The sequence below is a fragment of the Harpia harpyja genome, chromosome 1 (genome assembly GCF_026419915.1).
Source record: "Harpia harpyja isolate bHarHar1 chromosome 1, bHarHar1 primary haplotype, whole genome shotgun sequence".
NCBI classification, from domain to species: domain Eukaryota; kingdom Metazoa; phylum Chordata; class Aves; order Accipitriformes; family Accipitridae; genus Harpia; species Harpia harpyja.
Genome location: NC_068940.1, coordinates 95,683,983 through 95,705,292, shown reverse-complemented (window position 1 = coordinate 95,705,292; position 21,310 = coordinate 95,683,983).

Genomic DNA, 21,310 nt, shown 5'->3' with positions numbered 1-21,310 from the left:
CTCCACGACACATACAGTATTATTGCCAGTCAAGCCAGACTGTACGTCTTTTGATTTCATTTGCATTCCTGGCTTGCTCAAGCTGGTCTTATTGAGATCACTGAAGAACATCATTTCCTTATTTAAATAGGATTTGCATTTCTCAGGCTTCTTTAACAGCCTCTCTTTTGAACATTGCTTTTTGAAGATTTGCCCTGACGTTCCTACCAGGCAAGTCTACAAAAGAGCATTGTGGGCTCTGAATGTCATTCGCGCTGTTAGCCTAGTGGAGGGCATTATGACATGTGGGGTAAATAAAAGTTAAGAGAGATAACAAGGACCTTAATACAGGGAAGCATTAAGATCTCTAGAGCAGCTCTACTGTAAAATCTCACTGACAGTCCTGGGTTTCTGTCAAGCTAGAGCAGCTGCAGCAAATTGCTGATGATGTTAGTTCAAAATACAGTAGTAGTAAGTCCAGGCAAACATACACACAAACGAAGACCAATTTATTTGTGCTTTTGCACAAGCTCTCAAGGTGGTTATACTCCAGGCCCGTGCTCTAGAATTTCCCCTGAATTGAGTTTCCTTTCTGTATAGGGCTGACTGATATGGCTGGGATCCAAAACACCTTGAAGTCAATGTGAGTGAGTGAAACTTCACACAAAGGATTACTTATTAACTTAAACACAGTTTCAGAACACCAGGTGCTGAGATGAAGATACATGGTCAGATTCAAATTGCTGCTTCATTTAGTAGATCTACCCAGATATATAAGCTGGAGTCCTGGGCCAAAACATTTTGAATTCTACATGCATTCTGTTCATAAAGAATATTGAATTCCAGGAGTTGAATCAATCCACAGAAAGTAGGTCACCCCTGTAGCTGAAAGTGCTGGGAGCTCTGTGCTTAGTTCAGGTCTTGCCTAATTGCCCAAACTAGGAACTATAACTGTGTCTGATCTATCACATATGTCATTATCTCTTCAAGCCTTATTCTCCCCGTAGAGATAATTTGGGGAATGATGTCCATAACTATTAGGCAATTCCTTATTTCCAGGACTGTGTGACCCACTTTGATCTTGTGGGTTAGTAGGTGGTGGAAGAAGAGATGAGATATTAACTTTATAGCTTCTCAGACAACCTCAGAAATTAAACTATTGTCCTGTATTATCATATATCTTTGTAATTCCTTTGTACTTCTGAACCCCAGGTCACAAACTAGCACACTATGAAGTGTTCAGCAATTTCCATACCATAAATCCTGCTAAGGATGAAAGATTCTCTTCTGAGTAGTACTGTCCAATTTCGGTAACATCAGGATTAGCTTATTAGGTAAGCTACTAAGTCTGTGGCTGTTTAACCAAAAATTAACCTCAGAGTTTTGGGAAAATCTCTGAGTAACAGCTGTTTCCAGAAATGCAGGATTACTTGCTTTTTGTGGCAATGCTGTTTGCACTGAAAATTCCTGCCATTACCACTTCTTTGAAAAGCAGTGAACGATACTTGGACCAGATCCAAATCTTATGCAGCACTGAGCATCCGTGATGATTTTTATGGGAAAGACCTTTAAATATGGTATTTGATTCCTAATAAAAGAGAAAGTTCTTGGGGTTCATCAGGAAGTAATTTTTGTTCTATGAAAAAGGACAAAAGCAAAAAAAAAAAAAAAGCTGATTTTGAGAATAAAACACCAAACCAAGAAAACTTCAAAAACATGTGAATTCATATAACAAAACATAAGAAAACCCCAGCTTGAATATTCTGAGTATATTGACAACCTGAGACAAAAAAAAAAAAAAAAATTGGTTGAAACCATAACACTTTCAGTAAAAATTTAATTTTATTAAAACAGTTATTCCTTGGGGATGTTCCTATCCGACAAAAACAAAAATGGGAACAAATGCAAAACAAACAGAAGCTTATAAAATACTTAAAGTGCTATTCCATCAGCCCTAATCACAAGTTGCATAAATACCACAAAAATAACTGTACTGTGTGGCTTATTCATATATTGTTGGAAACCCACCTAGCCCTGTAGAGAAACTGGTCCCCTAAAAGACATTAAATAACAATCTACCAATTTACCAATCTCAGGTTGATATTATGCACATTGTACCTGCATTTCCAAAAATAAAAGGGTCGTGCACTTTCTTCTTTAAAAGGACACATGGAGATTCTTAATGAAAAGCTGCTGAGAATCTAAAGCAGTTAAAGGCAACTGTGACTAGAGGAAACCAATTTGTAACCATTGGTTTCACAGCAGGCTGTCATCTCTCTGCCTCTATTCATTTGCTTGTTTTCTGGTTCAGTAAAAACTCTGTTCTACTATTATGATTTAATGGCATGGTAATCTTTATAAACCTACTAGATTTTTCTGGAATATATTTAAGAAAAATAAATGTATAGGGGCTGGTGGCATACTCCTTAATTAAGATTCCCCAGGCATGCGGGTGGGTGTGTGTTTGGAATCCAAACCCAATCACACTTCCTACTCACAAACAAGGCTCTGGTTGGAGGTAAGAAGCTGATGATAATGTTTCCTAACACCCCACATTTTAATAAAAAAAAAATTTAAAAAAATCCACACTGGAAGTATTTTATCACAGATTTAAAATCTCATATGTGTCAGCGACTCTCAGAGTGATAATGAAGAGTTATGCTGCTACAATCGCATGGTCTGGAGCAAAACGCAGGGTTACTCGAAGTCGTGAATTCAGACTGCAATAGCAAGGGGTGAAGGGATGTGGCTGGGGCACTTCTCACAGCAGTAACCATATAACCTTCAGGGAAATTCACTTCTGGAATCGAGGGCTCGCAAGGACACACAGTCACAAGCCTAGAAATGCCACCAACAGTGGATTTGCCAGGGGAAATCCACTGTTTTCAAGAGGTTAAGTGAAAGTGCTGTGACAGAGGTGTACTCTAATTAACAAGGATGGTGCAGTTTCTACTTCTTTCACTTTCTTCCATTCAGGATGAACACCATGCCAGGACAAAGAGGAGAAAAATGAAACAAAAGAAGCAGAAATGAATACATCACAACTGCCCAGCAAAAGTAACTTTAGTGGCAAAACCTATGGCAAACTCTCATCAGTACAACTGTACATGAGAGAAAACAGTAAAAAACATTCTCTTTCCTTATCCCTTCTTCTCTGACACACTAAAGCCAAAATTTGCCCTAAGAAGCTTCCATTGGGGTGGGAGGACATTAATCTAGATTAGTCACTACTGGATGTAGCTAGCATTTCTTAGATACTGAGTGTTGCAAGTCGTTTAAGTCCATTTTCTTACAGAATAAAGGAGATGCGTTCAGTCGTGAGCAAGCCCACGGCTCAGGCTGGCACTCCACTGGCTGTTTCAGCAGCATTAGCTACCTTCCACCTTCCTTCCCAGGGAAGGGCATTAGGTGCGCAGTCAGGAATACATAAAGAAGCTTTTCTCACAATTGTTCATGCTCTTCCTAAGTTGGCAGCCTAGGACTGAAGAAGAAAGATAGTTAACAACACTACAAAATATTTCCTAATACTTTTAATCCATCCGTGCAAGCCTATGAACTTGTGAGAACATTTTATCGTGCCTTGCCCACATCTCCCGAAATTACTGTTTGTGAAATCAAACAGATCACTTTGGCTGATTGCACAGTAAATCAGTGGCACAGCATTACTTACATACCATTCATTGCATTCTTTAAAATGTCAACCTCATTTTCTCTATGAGACAAACAACACAATAGTCTCCAAAAATGTCATGTTTGGCTTGTTTTTCATCCCTCTGCCTTCACACTGAATGGACAAACAACCTGGTCACACATAAACTCCTCCCTCAGAATGTCCTGAAAGTGTCAGCAGCTTTCCCAGAAATAATGTTAAAAGCCACATGATGTTATTGATCTGCTTAGAGAAAGCCAAAAGCCATAAACATTAATTAAAAAAAACCCCTTAGTCACAGTACATGAAAGCTAAAAGAAGGCAAAATAAAATCTACATATTATTCCATATCAGCTATACAAGCACACAATAAATTTTTTAAGCCTTATATCAATCTCTGATCCACTGATTCCTTTAGTGTTTTGAATGACATGGACCTGCTGGTGGAAGGCCAACATAAAGCCTGCACAGCTCATAGGCCCATTTAAGTCAATTTTTACAGCAGTGAATATCACCAACTGAATGTTCAACCTGTGAAAGCAACCAGGAAAAAAAAAAAAAAAAATTGAAAACCTAAGCAGGTTCCTACTGTATTTACAGCATTACAAATGTCTTTTTTCTTGATATAATTCAATTTACAATTGGCCTTAGGGAGAAAATCAACATGACCAAATTACAGCTGGCAACGCTGAAAAAAACTTTAAAGACATTTTCTAGATAGATACCAACTCATTCATAGTAGAAAAAAGAGAAAACAGTGAAAGAAACAGACACAGGAGTAGTAAAAAACTTTGGGGAGACACTATTGCCTGTACTCTGATCTTTTCTCACTCAGGCCAGATGCTGCAGGGAAGTTTTGGAGAGTCTCCCTCTCCCAGAAAGGTTTTCGCAGCTAAAAAGACCCTGAACTGCACTCCAGAGAAGCAGTCACCCAGAGATTTTCAGAAAAGCAGTGCCTTTCCCTACCTGCTATACCACCAACCACAGCTTCAATACCAGTAATAATAATTTGTCCCCAATCACCTTGGCATTTTGCGTATGTAAAATCACCTGGACTGACTGTCACTGTACACTGAGCCACAAAAGGAAACTAACTGAACACCAGCCTGAGTGTTGAGGGTTTCATGTCGTGGGTAGTATCAGAATCTGCATTGGAAAAAACAGTTCCTCAGTCCTCTCTATACTGAAAACTGATATCTTTCCCTTCACTCTTTACTTAGATCCCTGTGCATATGCCGTCACTTTGTTAATACGGTTTCATCACTGAAAATTAACACAGTATTAGGAAATGACTAAACATTTCTTCCAGATACAACTCATTCTCTGTAAAAAGAGAAGGTTAAAATACAGGAAACCTCAACCCATGTTCCTCTGACACCCCATTCCTTCTGAGCATTGGGAGAACTGATCCAACTGCAACTTTCTAACAGTTCTTCAGTTTTTTTCTCCCTCATTTACCTTCTAGTCAGTAAATCTATTATTGGTAAAATGTGCTGGCCTGGGACAAGCTTATTCCCGTTATCAACATTTCTCCTATTCTAAAAAGGATTTAAATGGTGACTAATAGCATTTGTCTTAATCATTTTTGCAATTAACTCCGCAAACCTATCTAGTCGAAAGATACGGAAATAATTAAAGTGGACATTTACATTCTTTTTCATTTTTCTTCTGTTCTTCTTTCCCGTTATCTTTGGCGAGACATTCCAGGGCTGAAAATACTTTTTTCCTGAAAAAAATTCAGATGTAAAAAAGCATTTTCAGAAAGTACATTGGAAAAATTTTACAGGTTATACGCCTCCTTTCAGTTATGCTACAGCGTCTTTGTGCAACTCTAGGTACGTTTATTAAGCACAGTCTTTACTGTAAATAGGAATAAGATCCAAATTCTCTTCTATAGTCAATTATTAATCGTTATGCAACTTTTTTTATTTGTTTGCATTTCTTAAGTGTCTGAGTCACAGGTCAAGATCCCACTCTCCTATGTTCTGTACAGACATGGAGATTTAGGCATATGCTTTTGGGTGCCTGCCAAATGGTTGATGATTGCTATAAACTAGAAACAGATAATGAATTTGCAAGAATAATGGAAATGCTTGTTGCTGTTCAGTCAGCCACAGTTGCACTCCACGACCTATGTAAGAGTGAAGATGAATTGCTGGCTGAAATGCGCAAGGGCAGCCAGCTTGGCCCTCCACCTGAGGACACCAGGTACTGCAAGGGCAGGGAGAGGGACTTCACGAGGCCGCTCACCCGGGGGCTCTTCGTGCTGCTGGCAGAGCGGTAGGAATGAGGACCCCACCTGAGGAGCTACAGTCAAAGCCCGTTTGGGAAGTCTTTGTTTCACCCTTTCCCACTGCGCAGCTGCAATGCGGAGGCTGTGCCCTAGGTTCCTAGAGAACCAGTCATCAGTCTCCAAAGAAGGTGGTTACTCTTTGCATAAGATATTGGATGGAAACCTGGCTTTACCCTTTATGCCTAAGCCTGGATCAGCTGCAGGATAGTTTGGTCCCACAAGGGGAATCCCTGGGTGTACTCTCAAAGACTAGTTGAAGCCTGTGACACCACCCTTCCCAGAGGTTCTCTTGCATGGCTGAGGTGAGAAAGAGGTCTCCAGAAGGGTGTTCAGGGAATGAGACTGACTTGAACTCCTTCAGGCCACACTCCGGTCTGCCTTTCTCACTACTTATTATGGAAAGGAGCCTAGGGAGATTAACCTCACTGGGCTAACAACAGCCTTTGTGTATCCCTCCCTAAAGCTTTCCAACACAGGTTAGCTTAAGCTGATAGGTACTTTCCCTCTCTATTAACTGTACACTTACAGAATTATCAGTTCCTCCTCTTCCATACACTTTTGTTACTTACAGTCCTTCGTAGAAAGAAAAGCTCTGTGTGTGAGCACATTTCCAGACAAAAATGGGTTTGATTTCTCAGCATGCTAACACACTTCTCGAAAGAGCTGTCTTCCGCAGTTGTGCTTTTGGGAACTGATGGATTAAATTTAAAAAAAAAAAAAACAAACCTCTCACTTTTCTTCTGAAGGTGTGAAGGTCTTGGCATGCTTAGCTAGGACAGTTCTACTGTTTATCTCCTTGGCATTAATTTGTACAAATACACTAAAAATCAAACAAAAAAACCCCAACAAAACTCCTTTTTGTCCTATTAGAAAAGCTCATCTTCTCAGTCCAATCAATGTCGGCAGCAAATCCATAAAAAGTAACAATATATAAAACATGTCATAGATTTGGCTCCAACAGTTTAATTAATTTAGTCCATTTGGGAGTAGATGACAAGGCTTTTTCTTCAGAAACCTTCATTGATTCCTTTTAAATAGTGCTGACACAAGTGGAAGTAATTCAAATTAATGACAGACAAAGTTCTACTTTGGGCCGAGATTCCTTAAACAGTTCAGACTATAATCAGTATTAATCCACCCAGATTTAACACTTGTATTAAATATAAACAGAGTTGAAAGGTGTTTTTAGTGAGAAATTAAAATAATGAGGAAAAACTTCCATTCTTTCCTTCCACTTCTCTTAATGTTCATAAGATTGGTTGTCTGACCTGTTCTCTGTGTAATGATAGAAAAAACCCCACAACTTTCCCAAAGATGTTGAAGAGGAATCTGTGAAGAGGAGATCAAAAGTTGGAGGATACATAAATAGCCTAAATTATTTATTAGAAACTGCTCTGTGCCTGGAATTAAGAAGGATAAATAATTTCAGAGAAAATAAGAATCTCACTTCCTTTGATTATGATGATAACTAATAGTTATTAGCATGATGGTAACAAAGTGGGTTTATTTGTACACACCAAAAAATGGTGTTGCCCCAAATCTTAAGCCTCTATTCATAAATATACCAAATTACATTTGTTTGCTGACACAGAATTATCTCATTCATTTTCCAAGCATGAAAATGAAACCAGCGCCTCAGCTGAAGTTTGACACAAAACATTAGTAGGTGCGAGAAAGACCAACTTCACTGCAGCCTGTTTTGGACCCCCATTCCTCACCAGCACCTAACAGCCAAAGTACCTTAGCACGATGCTTCTGCCCAAATTGGCAGAACTGAAGTCATTAGCAGCATTGACACTTAACAAACCACCCACTTAAGCTTGAGAGTGGACCCTCCATTGAGACAAACAGGACAGATCAGTGCTTCCTTGGAGCTGTGGCTTTCCCTTATGCAGACCCAGGAGGACTGCACCCCTGCTGAGTGTGTTTGAGGAGGTACCACCCCACAGATGTCAACTGCAACAGCAGTGATTTGGAAGAGACATTAAAAAAAATACTTTATAGTTTTAAGGATAGTTTCATAAACAGATTTCTTAAGAAAACTACACTATCTTCATTATTTGATTTTTTTAAAAAGTTAAAAAATGCTGTCAGGAGCTGTGCTTGGAGCTGGGGGAGAAATTGGACTAGCTGACCTCTCAAGGTCCCTGAAATACTATTTCTGATTCACAAACAGAGGAAAAAATGAATTCTGCCCATGGAAGGAAGGCTTAAATTGTGAAGAAATTTACATAGGAGGGAGAGGATTTAAAGCTTTGCAGAAGGATTAAAATTTGCTATGAGCTCCAGCATAAAAGTGGTACTGTTAAGTGAAAACCTTTATACAGTTAAACAGCACCCTCGTCCTTCAGAGAAATACCATTTACAGATAAGAGACACGGTCTTCCAGATCAGAGCAAAGGTCACTTTCATGGTGAGTTTGAATGAAGATTTAGACTTGCCTTTGGATTTTCATTTGTTATTGTACCTACCCATTTCTCCATTTTCATGGGGGATAATTTTTTTACAAGACTATTGTATTAAGAAAACATGCTTGAAAAGGTGAAGGCAGCCCAGTGATAGTGCACAGAGCAATAGGAAGCACTCAGAATTTGGAGTCAAAGAAATCTCAGCTGTGCACCAAGGAGAATAACATATCACTGAGATAAATTCCCTCGCTCACACCAGGTAGCACAATCATCCTTCATTACACACTTGGGCCCAAGTTTGCAAAGTGGGTAGCGATTCCAGTTGCCTGCATTTCTGTCACTTTGGGCTGACCTAGATTTGAAAGAGGAAGGAGGGGGGAAGTGAGGACCTTAGAGCAAACCTCCTGGGATCAAACTTTTGCAAGTTTGGTGTCGAGCTATTTTGGGTTGAACAACACAAAGCTGACACATTAAAGAACACTGTCACCAGATAATTAAAGTTACATCTTCTTAGCTGGTCTAGAAGTTGGTCTTAAACTGACTTCACCTACTGCAATAGAAAAATAAGACCAAGGTCTGTACAAGAAGAGATGACCCAACAGGTTACCTCAGTTAAGCCACACCAGGATCTGAGGCAACAGCACAAGAGAAAATAAGCTGGCTACCAAACACTTGTGTCACCTTTGTCTTCCCAGTTCAAATTAATTTTTTCTCATTGATTAACTCATATATAGCCATGTTTATTGGGAAAGCCTTCAACGTGACACTGAGGCAAGGCTAAACTACCTCCATAATAAGATACCCTCCTCCACGGGGCTCTTGTCAGATAAATCATGTTGTCCCCAGTTCAAAGCTGTAAGAGATGAATCTGTCTTATTGTTTGCCACAATTCAAAATGCAGACTTGTCCTCGAATTATGCTAAAGCTTTAAGGCTTTCCACAAAAGATCTATAGCATAATCTGAACATTCAACTACTGGTACACCTCTCTTGCAGCCTTGCTGCATAGGAAATGTTAGGATCAGGGAACGTAGCCAACAATGCCAGCCATCTCACACACTCTTAAAGGACTGCAGCAAGTCATGAGAATTCATGCGGAGAGCTGTTTAAAAAAATAAATTCTCTCTCTCATGGGAAAAGTTTTATTTTTCATCACCCCCCCAATCTTTAAATATTTGTTTCTCCTTGCCCCAAATCAAGATGTTACTCATAAGATCTGTGACGTTTCCTTTAAGAAAAACACTGATTTTTGCCAGAGTAATCAATGATTTTGTTTCTTTAAAAAAAACCCCAACACCACAACAACACTGTGTTGGAATATGAATCTTCTGCATAAAATAGGTTTGGTAGTAGCAAAAAGAGAAGAATAGAACTAAGGCTGACCCTTCTCTTTCCCTTTTTCAGCTACTGCCAGGATTCAGGAGCTTCACACTCTCCTGTACTTCTTTAAAAGAAAGGATAAAAATAGCCCTAATGAGCAGCTCTGTAACTACAAACAGCAAGTATTTCAGTCAGAAAGAAATGTCACTCTTAAGCTTTCAGAGGTTGTTATATATAACAGCAATTTTAAAACATATAGTGTAAAAATGATGAAAGCTACCTTGACAGGGGTGCTTTTAAATCTGCAAGATTTATGGAAATATAAAATAAATATTTAGCATGTTGATTTTACATGCAAGAAGGAGTCAAATGCATGCCATTACCAACATCTTTCCTCCCTCCCCCACTACTGTCTTCAAGGCAGTGAAACACACCTCATCATTGTATGTATTCTGTTATTCCTTTGTGCCTGGAGACACTCATATGAATCATTACTTACGAATAAATAAATAAAATCTGGTGCATTAATTGTGTGGCATAGAAGAGTTCAAATGGAATTGAAAGCCTGTTCTCATCACCAGGTACATTGTGTAGTAGGCGATGGTTTCAAATATTAAATAACGCTGGAGACAAGGGAACAAATATTCACTGTGAATAGGTATGGAGTTAATTGAAGGCTGCCCTATTGTTCTACCACCGTAATCCAAAACACACCTGCAAGAGCTTCCTTCCTCTTTTGATTCACGTACACAAACATTTGGGGGGGCAGGGGGTGGTGGGAAAAATTAATTAAAAAAAAAAAAGGAAGTAAAATGAAGGGAAGGGAGGGAAGATGAGAATAAGAGAAGAATCTTGTTTTTTCCCATAATATAAAGAGAGTTAATCAAAGTAAAATGTGTGTTGCAATATCGAGGCGGGGGGAGGGGAAACGAGCTTAAGAGATTAAGTGCATAAATGGAATGGAATTTAGCCACATGCCATTACAGTCAGTAATAGAGATTTTTTTTTTTTCCTCCTCCAAACAAATATCACAAATAGAACCAAACAGTAAGGGATAATTTGGGGTGGTAGTTCTGAAGTCCTCTATTCAATGTCAAGAGAATGCATGAACAGTGATGCATGCTATCTGGCTGAGAAAAGGGAATTCTAAAGTAGGCTCCGTTCTTCATGGCCAGACAATTTCTTTTTTGTGTTCTGCCAGAACTCTAATTGTAAAGCCCTTTTCAATCGCACCAATCAGCCATGTCTTTCAAGTTGGCTCCCCCCATTCTATTATTCAGCTGACAAGCAGTTATAAAGAGAGAGATTTTTTTTCCACATAGGCAGAAGCTATACGAAGATAAGTGACGCCAGCTACATTTAAATTTAAAACCCAGATTCTTTCATAAAATTGTAGGTTGCTGCCATTCACTTCTTATTTTATCAACTGGTGACTGGAAACACTTTCTCCCCTTAAACAATAATAAGAGGAGATAAGCTAGTGAAATACCTCTGAGTAGGAGTACAGGCAAAACAAAATGCCGTAAGAAAGGGACAGATTTTAACCAGCCCAGAATAAAAGGACTGTAGAATATTTCATGCCATGGAAAAAAATGACTGCCCAATTTTAGAAAACTAGATATCACATGTTTTCATGAATGATAAAAAGCTGAGGCTTCTGAGACTGATATTGCAGCCAAATAATGGCACATAGTTCACATCCGAAAAAAAAAAATGTAGGGGGGGAAAAAAAGTCTTGGGTGGAACATGTTTATTATGGTTGGGTGGAGTCATATACCTTTTTTGTTACAAAGGTGTCTGAATTTTCTTAAGCCAGATCTTTCTCTTATCCTGAACTAATAAATGACTCATTTGATTTCAGTGGTCTTATTTGAGATGGGCTCCAGCAAACAGCAAAAAAGCAAGCAGAAGCTGCCAGTGTGATTTACAACTTTATGTGTAATATTCTTCCACACATTATTCCTGGATTATGGACTGTCCAGAGAGGTTTGCAAGACAGAGCTCCATGAGAATAAAACAAAAAGGAAGATTAGGGGAGATATCACCTCCTGTTTTCAACCTTCTAAGGTAAGATCAGCTGCTTCAGACAACGTATGGATACTTGAAAATGTTAGAATGGCCATTCTGCTAACATGAGAGGAAACATACTGGCTTTTCTGCATTAGTTTAATGGAGAAGAAAGGAGGTTAAATGGGAATGGCTGAAGATATTCCATAAAGAAGAAGCAGCATCAGAGTACATTGGAAAATGTTTTCAGGAAAAGAATTAACAAAATATAAGGAATTGCAACTGTTGGATCCCACACGTGAAACAAGAAATGCATTGAAAGAAGACAAAAGGCCTCTCCAGTGTGGAAAGAGACCAGAATTCAGGCAGACCATAAGGGGAGACACATTCTAGACAGTATAGTTACCAACAAGCTATAGTTGTCATGTGACCAGTCATAGTATGCAAACCAAAGGAGAGAGTGATGAGGTATCATGGAAACAAAAAGTCTGAATAAAACCAAAACTCATAACAGACACAAGTTGTCAATGAGCAACTAATAAAGACCAGACCCTAAGCAAAGAAAATCTTTGGACAAATGCCCTCAATATTTTCTTCAGTTTCTTAAAAAAAAAATAAAATTAAAAAAATTGGTATAAGGGGGGGCAGATTTAAAAAGTTCAGGACCTTAGTGTTTTAACACACCAGACAAATCGTTCAGTCACAACATTCTCCAAACATGATGTCCAATTTTTTTTTTTCTAATAAGAGTATGCAATACCAGTATGCATCCCCTCAAAGAAGAAAAACAAAAGTAAAACAGCCAACCCCGTTAAAAATCTAAATGGACCAAAAAAAAAGGTTTACATTCCTGCATTTACAGAGTTAGCTTGCTGAATGAAGGTAAAGCCAAAGAGAAATGAATGATTCATCGAAGACTGTAAAGTAGGTCAGTGCAGACTCAAGAGCATAAAGTTCCTAGTGTGTCCTTTATTAGACATTAATTCTTTGACAAAGCTGTCACTATGCAATTAGCCAGAATAGTCTTACTTGCTGCTTTTTATTAAAAATTGGTTTCAAATGTCTTCCTGCAACTCTCCCCCTTCATTTTATCCAAGCAGAATATGTGTCCATCACATAAGCTGTTATCGGACCAGACAGAGAAATAGAAAATTGTATTCTATGGGTAAAGAACTCAAGTCAGATACATTACAAATTTAGAAAACAGCCAGGCATGATTGATTGACTGGTTATTCATCTGAATCCACTAGGAAATGCAACATCGCTTTATCAGCATGCTCTCATTTCAGGAGTGCTATGGCTCTTGGTTTAAGTGAGCTATTTTTCCTCGAGAGTTCTTATTTATTTTTTTAAGCAGAATTTTCTCGTACAGAGGCAGAGCCCCAGCAGAAATTAGCCTGCAGGACTCCATGGCTCTATTTTGCTTCTCAGCATTTCCCAGAGGGCTATGTATGTGTTTTCTAGTTAACTTTCCACACCATTTTTAGGCACTTAAGACAACTATTTATCTCTATGCATCAGTGAAGGGGTCCAGGTATCTGACTTGTGGTCCAGGTGTTGGACTTGTGGATTTCAATAAGCAGAGAAGCACCTGAAAAGTACTTGGTTCAGCATGTCAGTCTCACCTTGCCCTTCCAGGACTACAGACCCAACTGACAGAACCTGTAGTGACACAAAACATGAGCCCATAAGGAGAAAAAGCCTACAGGTGAGAGGGTGTCTTTTTTCAAGGCTTTTCTTCACTTTTCCATCCCACTCCACACTGCAGCATCAGCTTAATGCCTGCCATGTTTTTTGAAGTTTTCTAAGATTGTGAAGCATCTTTCTTTGCACATGTAGTTTTATGTTCTTGTGACGGTTTGACATTCAGCATGTGCTGCATCACATCATGAAAGGTCCTTAACAGGACTGCTGAAATATAAAGGTAGTACAATAGATTGAAACTTGTCAGTACACCGCTTCGGAAACACAAGATGTCTTATGTCAACAGACAGATGATGAACACAAAGATTTTTTGTGTTTGCGAATGAAAAGCCACTAGGTAGAGGGAGGAAAATCTATCTGCTAAGAAAATTAGACCAAAAATCAGAATATAAATCTCAAAAGATGGAAAACTGCTTAATGAACTTGTTTTATATGTCATTAAAATCAAATTTTTGTTTCTCTACCTGTGGTTTTCTAGAACCATCTTGCTAACACACCCACAGCAAGGAAGGACACAGCACTGTCAAATTTCTGAGACTCGTATCCTAGCTCATCCTATACCTACTTCTGTGAGTGGCAGGTGGGAGAGGCTCTGGAGGAGGGTTCTTGCCATTTTTGCAGCTGAGCCCCCTCAGTGCAGCTTCGCACCACCCTGGAGCCAGCAGAGCCAAGTGACCACATCACAGAGCCAGGGAAACGAACGCGTTGCCCCTCGCCAGTAACAAACTCATACCTCATCTGAGAGACTCCCTTCATGGCTTGGGAAAACCAGCTACAACTGCTCCCAGACCAGCAGTTCCCAGAAGCATTTTCACTTGTTAGTGGAAAAAGAAGGAATTCATAGGAGCAGGCAGGAGAACAAACCTGACAAATTTTAACTGCATTTCACTATTGCTGTCAGACTGAAAGGGAGGTATGTTATAGTTGAAAAAGGACCAGAAAGCTTAAGAGAATAAGATACAAGCCATCCATCAATAGCAGATATGGAATAACCCATCCACAAGAGGAGTAATCGGTATAATTTGATATGTTGTCTGAATTATATGGAAATATTTCCCCAGATACATTTAATCACATAGATACTTTTGCTATCTGTAAAAACATGCAATGCTTTCTACAGTCCCACTTACAATCCACCATTGGCTGTAGCAATGACTTTCACAAGGAAATCATGAGCTGCGTGAAAATGTATTTCTGTTAACTGCTTGTGAATGCCATTGGGCAACCTTTGCTTATACTTTGAAAAAACCCCCAGATGAGTAAAAGGTCAAGATCTGCCTTTTTACACTCACTTTGTATACATTATAGTGTTTCCTCATCCTTTTCCTCAGACAGATTTTTAAAGTTCTCTCTTGACAGACAAATCGGTATTTTCATACAATCTCAACAAAATTAGATTCACATGACAGCCTTCTTAATGCTGACTAACAAGCATGCTAACCATGCTAATGCATTTCAAGCAAGCACATGTGACTATTTTGCAGTCCAGAAGCATTAAGACAGGGCCACAGATAGCATTATTTGCTATGTCCTGGGCCCATTTTCTTCTTCACAGCCTATAAATACTGTGCCTGTCAAACCCTGGCAGTGTGGTAGCATGGTATCGGGATTTCTGTACAATGAGCAATTGAATGTCATTTGAAAGTGGCGTATTTTAATTAGCACGATTCTAGACACCACCAGCCATCTTAAAACTGCACAAAGTAGTTATGGCCAAGTTGTATTTAGTCAGTATTCAAGGAAAAAAAAAAAAAAAGTTAGTTTTGCAGGAACATTGTATTCTACCTAAAATTAACATTTTGCTAGAAGTTTAAGTTACTAATTTGCCACAAATACTCAGTGACATTTCCCTGTTGTCTACAAATTTTTTTTTTTTTTTTTTACAAAACTGTACTAGCTGGTTACACTTGTCCTTGGTGTTAACGTAACTATCTGTCTACGCATAGTGCTATAAACCGTTTATAAACATGGAAAGGGAGCCAAAGGGAGCCTTTACCATTTGGGTCACTGCTGCAGCGTTAAACCAATGCTATGAACTTTTGAAATTCCCAGCCTCAGAGTGGCACAGGGCATGTTTTAATGAGCATCCACAGTAATAACGGGATCTGATCTATGCAAACAAATAATGCTTAATAAAACAATTACATCATGCATGAGAAACAGCTGTGGCAGCAAATACTCTGTGGTTACTTGTGCAGTAAGGAAGGTTTAAGAAAGAAGAATTAGGCACAAAATGTTCAGTAGGTCTCAATTATTTCTTCCTTTTTCTGTTGCATAATTTGAATATTGTAAACCTAAAATAATTTCACAACAGAATCTGGTACATTTCTGTTTGTGGATGACATTTAAAAAAGAGAAGTTAATCTGTACTGTACCAGAGTAATACAGTACTGCCTATTCTTTTTGTGCATGTATATACATACCTATATGTATGAACAGTGGATGCTATGGTTATGAATGCTTTCACTCAATCTATTTTCTTTCAGTAAAATCCTAAGCTAAACATATGGACACATAAACACTACAAAAAGAAAAAATTGCACAGCAATATGAATCTATGCCAACACTCATTGAAGGGGCTGTTTGGAAGCACTTTATCCCAAGGCAGAGGAGCCTGTGCAGCAGACCCAGCGCTTGGATTCACAGGGCAGCCAGGACTGCGCACTGTGAGGATCCCCAGTAAAATTAGGGCTTGGCTTCCAACTCTGTAGCACTACACGTGAATGCTTTCAGCAGTGAGTGCCAACAGGTCATCTAACCCCCTGGGATGGAGAAAACATTTCAGTCTGGGAGAGTTAGGACAGGGTTTAAACAGGCACTGTAATGAACGAAGTACACAACTGACACCTGGGAAGCCACTGGGTAGCTGCAGAGCCCAAGGGGTGTTTTTAATTTGGTTTATTTATTGGTTTATTATATTTATTTGGTTTATTTATATTTGCTTTAATATGGGGTGAGAAGTGTTTTGTATCTCAGATTTTGACTTGTGGAGACTCTGAACTTTTAGGAGTATAAAGCAATCTTAATTAGAAAGAAAAAAAAAATCATCAAATTAAATATCACATTATTCCACCACTAAGTGGAGTAAATCAACTGCAAACCTTTTCATATGAAGGAGAGAAATAGGGTATGAGCATCCAACCTATTTTAGCCATCTTCTCAACAGTACTAATAACATTGATTATATTGACTAGACTTATAAGGTGACTACCTCAGATGAGTATTACCTTCTATGTCTTCACCTCTTGACAATCAGAGTTGTCATTTGTTTACAGTTGTGATCTAAGTCATATAATAACATGTCACATGCAGCCAGGGACATGTTATAGTGAAGGACTACTAAAAAAAAATTTAAGTGTTTTAAAGAAAGTAATTTCCTGCTTGAATATATATAGTGTTTGACTTGGCAAGGAGTTTTCTTTCAAAATGATTTTAAAAGGAAAATGCAGTTTCCAACAAAATGTACTGATATGCCAAGGGCGGGAAAATAGTCTCAATTCAAATGCAACATTTTTTTTGTTGAACTGAACCAACATTGTGTTATATGTTCAACTTTGGACTCTGCCAATTTCTGGTGACAAGACGCTCTATGGAAACTGCTGTGCAGATGCCTCATGCCAGTGGTCTCTCCTGGAGCCTGACCTTGGCTGACCTGCATTTCCAATGGCATACCACACAACTGGTATCCTGGGGCCCATCAGGAGACAGTAAGATTTCCCTTGATTCCGTTTTCACCTAGATTTGCCCACTCTCTCAATCCTTTTTATGTGCCCCAAACTAGGAAATCTCTCATCTTGACTGTATAATTTTTTATACCATGATGAACAAAGCCATCTTTTGTGTTCCCCACTTTCTATAAATAAGAACTAATGTTTCTTCTTCTCTGTGTACATTAGTTTACCTTTGCTGTCTTAATGTTTCTGTCTGTAACCATGTTTTGAGCTCATTGCCTCTCCAAACAGCTAACCAACCAAAGTAGCAAGGGAAGAGCAGAGGTGGTATTGCTGGTTTCACAGACATTGATGAGCCTCTGCTACATATTCAAGTTCTCCTGCAATCACAGCAAAGGACTCCCAGTCTCAAAAAGTCATAGTGGTTCCTAAGGATCGAGATGACCCATGGATGAGCCTAGAAAAGGGTTTCAGCATCGAGAATTTTCAGTATGGCATCTTTTAAAGACCCTCCATGCCCTGCCATTCATTCATTTCTTTTCCTTTAGGGGTTAGTGGGAAGAAGAATGAAGTCCTGGATCTCACATAACATAAGGCATGCAGTCATTCCTTTTGATGTCATTCTTCTCTACAATGGAGAAACAAAACATTCATTGCCTTCTCACAGTGTGGCAGTAATATGGGGCAATATGCATGGTTCATTCCTTCCTCCTCCGGACAAGCTGTACCTTGCTTGGTAACACAAAGGCAAAGGGAAGTCTGTTCTTGGATTAGAAAATTAGAAATGTGGTAATTTAATCAAGCATCTCATTCAGAAAGAATGTTTCAACAATGATAACAATCCTGGAAATGAAAGTTTTGAAGATATTTCACAGAGCAACTACCAGTGACTGGTAGAGTCTAAGAAAACTGCTGTTCAGTATAAGGGCTGCCATTTGATGTTTTTTCCTCCCACTCATACAGTCAGCAGTAGTACTGTGTAGCTGCATCACTGTAGTACTGACATATGAAAAGCATGGAAAAAATTAGATAATGGAGAAGAGGAAGCTTGCCTTGAAATCATTTGGTAAATGAGATACCAAGGTAGAAGAAAAATAATCGTGTTTTCTTGACCTGTGCTTTGAATAGCATATATATACACTTAATTAAGCAATTTATCCACAATTGTCCTCCAAATTTCCTTAGCACAGCACACAACTTCTATGCCTCAGTTCTTCAACACCTAATGGAAGGAAACAAAAAATATTGCTGCATCATAGGGTGGTGTTTATCTCTGCTTAAATGAGAGGACAGAAGCTGTATTAGAAGTGAGCATTAGTATGTACTGGATTATGCAGCCCTGTATGGAATAAAATCTTTCCATAAACTTGAAAAGGTAAATTAGGATTAACTCAAACTTTGCTTTAAGTACTGTGCAAAGCTTAAGGTTTCTGGTCTAAATGACTTCATCAAGGCCAATACCTAGGAATGAGCCAAGAAAAAAGAACAGCTGACAGAGAGCTATGGCCAAAAAGGGAATAACTTTTATGTTTTCCACAGCTAAGGAAGACTTCTCATGCCACACAAGGCAAAAGAGAATATATTCTAGCTCCTTGAGGGATAACCTTTCTAAGACTTTTTCTGGAAAAAAATAGGGCAAAAATGTCACTTTTCCTGGGAACAGAAAAATTTATTGTGGTTCTCCAGCTTTGCTTATAAAAGGCTCATGAGTCCCATACATTTTTTTTTTAGTCTAATATTGGGGATCACTAGTCTAACAAAAGCAATGTCTGACTGGGAGCAGTTTAGTACCCACTGCTGTAAAGCATCATATTGCTAAAGCTAATTGGAAAGTAATTTTGTTTCAGAGAAAAATAAGGGGGGGGTATTTATTTTATTTTAAAGCTTTTAAAAAATAAACCCCACTCTTCCCTATTAAATATCTCTTTCAAAGAGTCCTTCTTTCTTCTTAGTTTGTTTTCCAGAAATTAAAAAAAAAAAAAAATTAGTTTGATATGGAACACAGAATAGATTAAAAAGGATATTTCTCACAAGTTTCTGTGCAGTTGCAAAAATTCCTTTCTTTTAACGAAACATTTCAAGTAATTTATTTCTATGTTTCAGACTATGGATGAGTAAAAAAACAACACAAAAAAATCACCAAAATACTCAATAACTTCCATATTTCCTTTCATAGGAAAACTATCAGTGGAATGTAAATAAATTAAATACATGTTCGATAAGCACAACAAGAACAGTTTAAAATTCATGAATGGTCAGGGTCTGGAGAATTGACATAAAGGCACTTTCCAAAGATTCACATTACCAGAGCTCTTCCAGACTGGCACATCTTGCTTAGAACAAGGAAGTGTTAAGATTAAATCACTGCTTAGTTTTGAAAAAAACTTGTATGTATAGGAGGAGCTCGGGGGGCAGGGGGGTTGGAGAACAGAGGTATGACCTTACCTTTTGTCATAGTGATGGGAGAATCTTAAATGCAATCACTTTATATTGAAAAAAGAGGAGCTTAATTTGAACCTTTAAGATTTAATTTGCCCTTTTTTTTGTATGCAAGGCAAGAAGAAAAAAAAAAACTGTGGTCCTCAAAATGTAAAGTCAGCATAAATTCACTGAGATTTGAAGATAAGATTCTCTCAGGCTTTGTCTAGAAAAATAAAAGGATTTTCTGAAACTTCACTTCACTGCAAAATTGAGTGCTTTGGACTTTGTTAGCTCTCTTCATGCTAAAAGAAGGTCCTAGCTTTTACTTGTGGAGTGAAGGCAAATCCCAGATAAGCATATGAAAGTGCATAACTTGGTAGTGTCTTGTGTCTATTTGATTTCTCACCAAGAACTTTTTTCATTTTTGCTTTTCTCAAAAAAACCCCTAATTTCATTATTTACCTCAAATGAGGTCCACATATACAGATCTTAGTAGAGGAGGCCAGCATATCTCTGAAGACACCAAACTCGGCCTGATTTTATGTATTTTGCATTTTGAGATAAAGTTGAAATGTTGATTTACAGCTACAATGCATTCTTGTTAATCTAAATAGCTTTCTATTGCTGTTTTCCCTTAGCCATGAGGCATATTCAAAAAATTAAAACTTTTGAAAATAAAAAAAAGAATATTTGTCTAAATATTTCTAGCATTGAATTCTATTTCATCCCAGTTGGTGGAGTATTTCCAGCAGTCCTGCAGGACCTTTTGGAAACCAAATGGAAGTTCATAGTACTCCTCAGATGAAGGGGTAATGCCACTGCATTAATGACTTTCCTCATTACCACAGAATTTCTTCAGGGACCTGGTTGTTGTGACCCCGTGCCATGACTACGCAAACATACTAAATCCATCCAGTCTGTTCAAAGGAAAGCATTTAAATTAAGCTGCATTTACCCCATTAGTTATCATCACCACATTCCTTAGTCACTTTTTCCAGAGAATTTTGTTCTTGTTCAGATTAAAAAGGTACCATTTTAGAAGCAATACTCCCTGGTACATTATGCTGCAGTTCAGCTTCATTTTTCAGTGTCTCCTGACAATTCCCAAGATTTTCATGTTTGTGACTAGAGCAATGCTGTGAAGAATACAGGCAAGGGCAGGTTATCCAACTAAAGTCAGAATTATGACATTTAAGGTGAAAGTAAAATTCAGAGGTCAATGTACTCCAGGTGAAAGAGGGATAATTTACATCCTGGATTCCAGAAAAGGAATATTACATGCTACTGGTCAAGTACTATATTAGTTAAACACATCTACTGCATCAAATATTAAAGATGTACCTGGAGAACAGTAAATGAGGTGCATATATCTAAAAACACAGGGAGAAATGAATTGGACAGCTCTGAAACAAGGAACAAAATTGTAGACTAGAAAAACATTTTGAAAAGCAAATTACAGACCAAGACAAATTGGAAGCAGAGTAAACCACAATAGGGGTTTACAAAGAACTAACCTGATTGCTTTCTAATAGCTGCCAGCATAAGGAGCACTTTTTGCCACTCTGGCTGAGCAATGCCTCACTCTGCCTAGCACTGGCACTGAAACTCCTCTGATCACTTAGTAGAGCAGTTCAGCTGACTTAACTGGCACATAACTCCTTTTCTAGAGGGTGAGGAAAAAAAATAATTCAGCTTTCTAAGGGTTTAGCAAGCTGAGTCAGCTGGTTCTTCAGCGCGATGTATCAGAGCTGAAGTAAGCAGCAAGTTTGCAACCGCAAAAGGAAAGCAAAGCAGGATGCCACCATTCTATAGCCACAAACCTGAGATAAAACAACTGATTTTTTTTGGGGGGGGGGGGG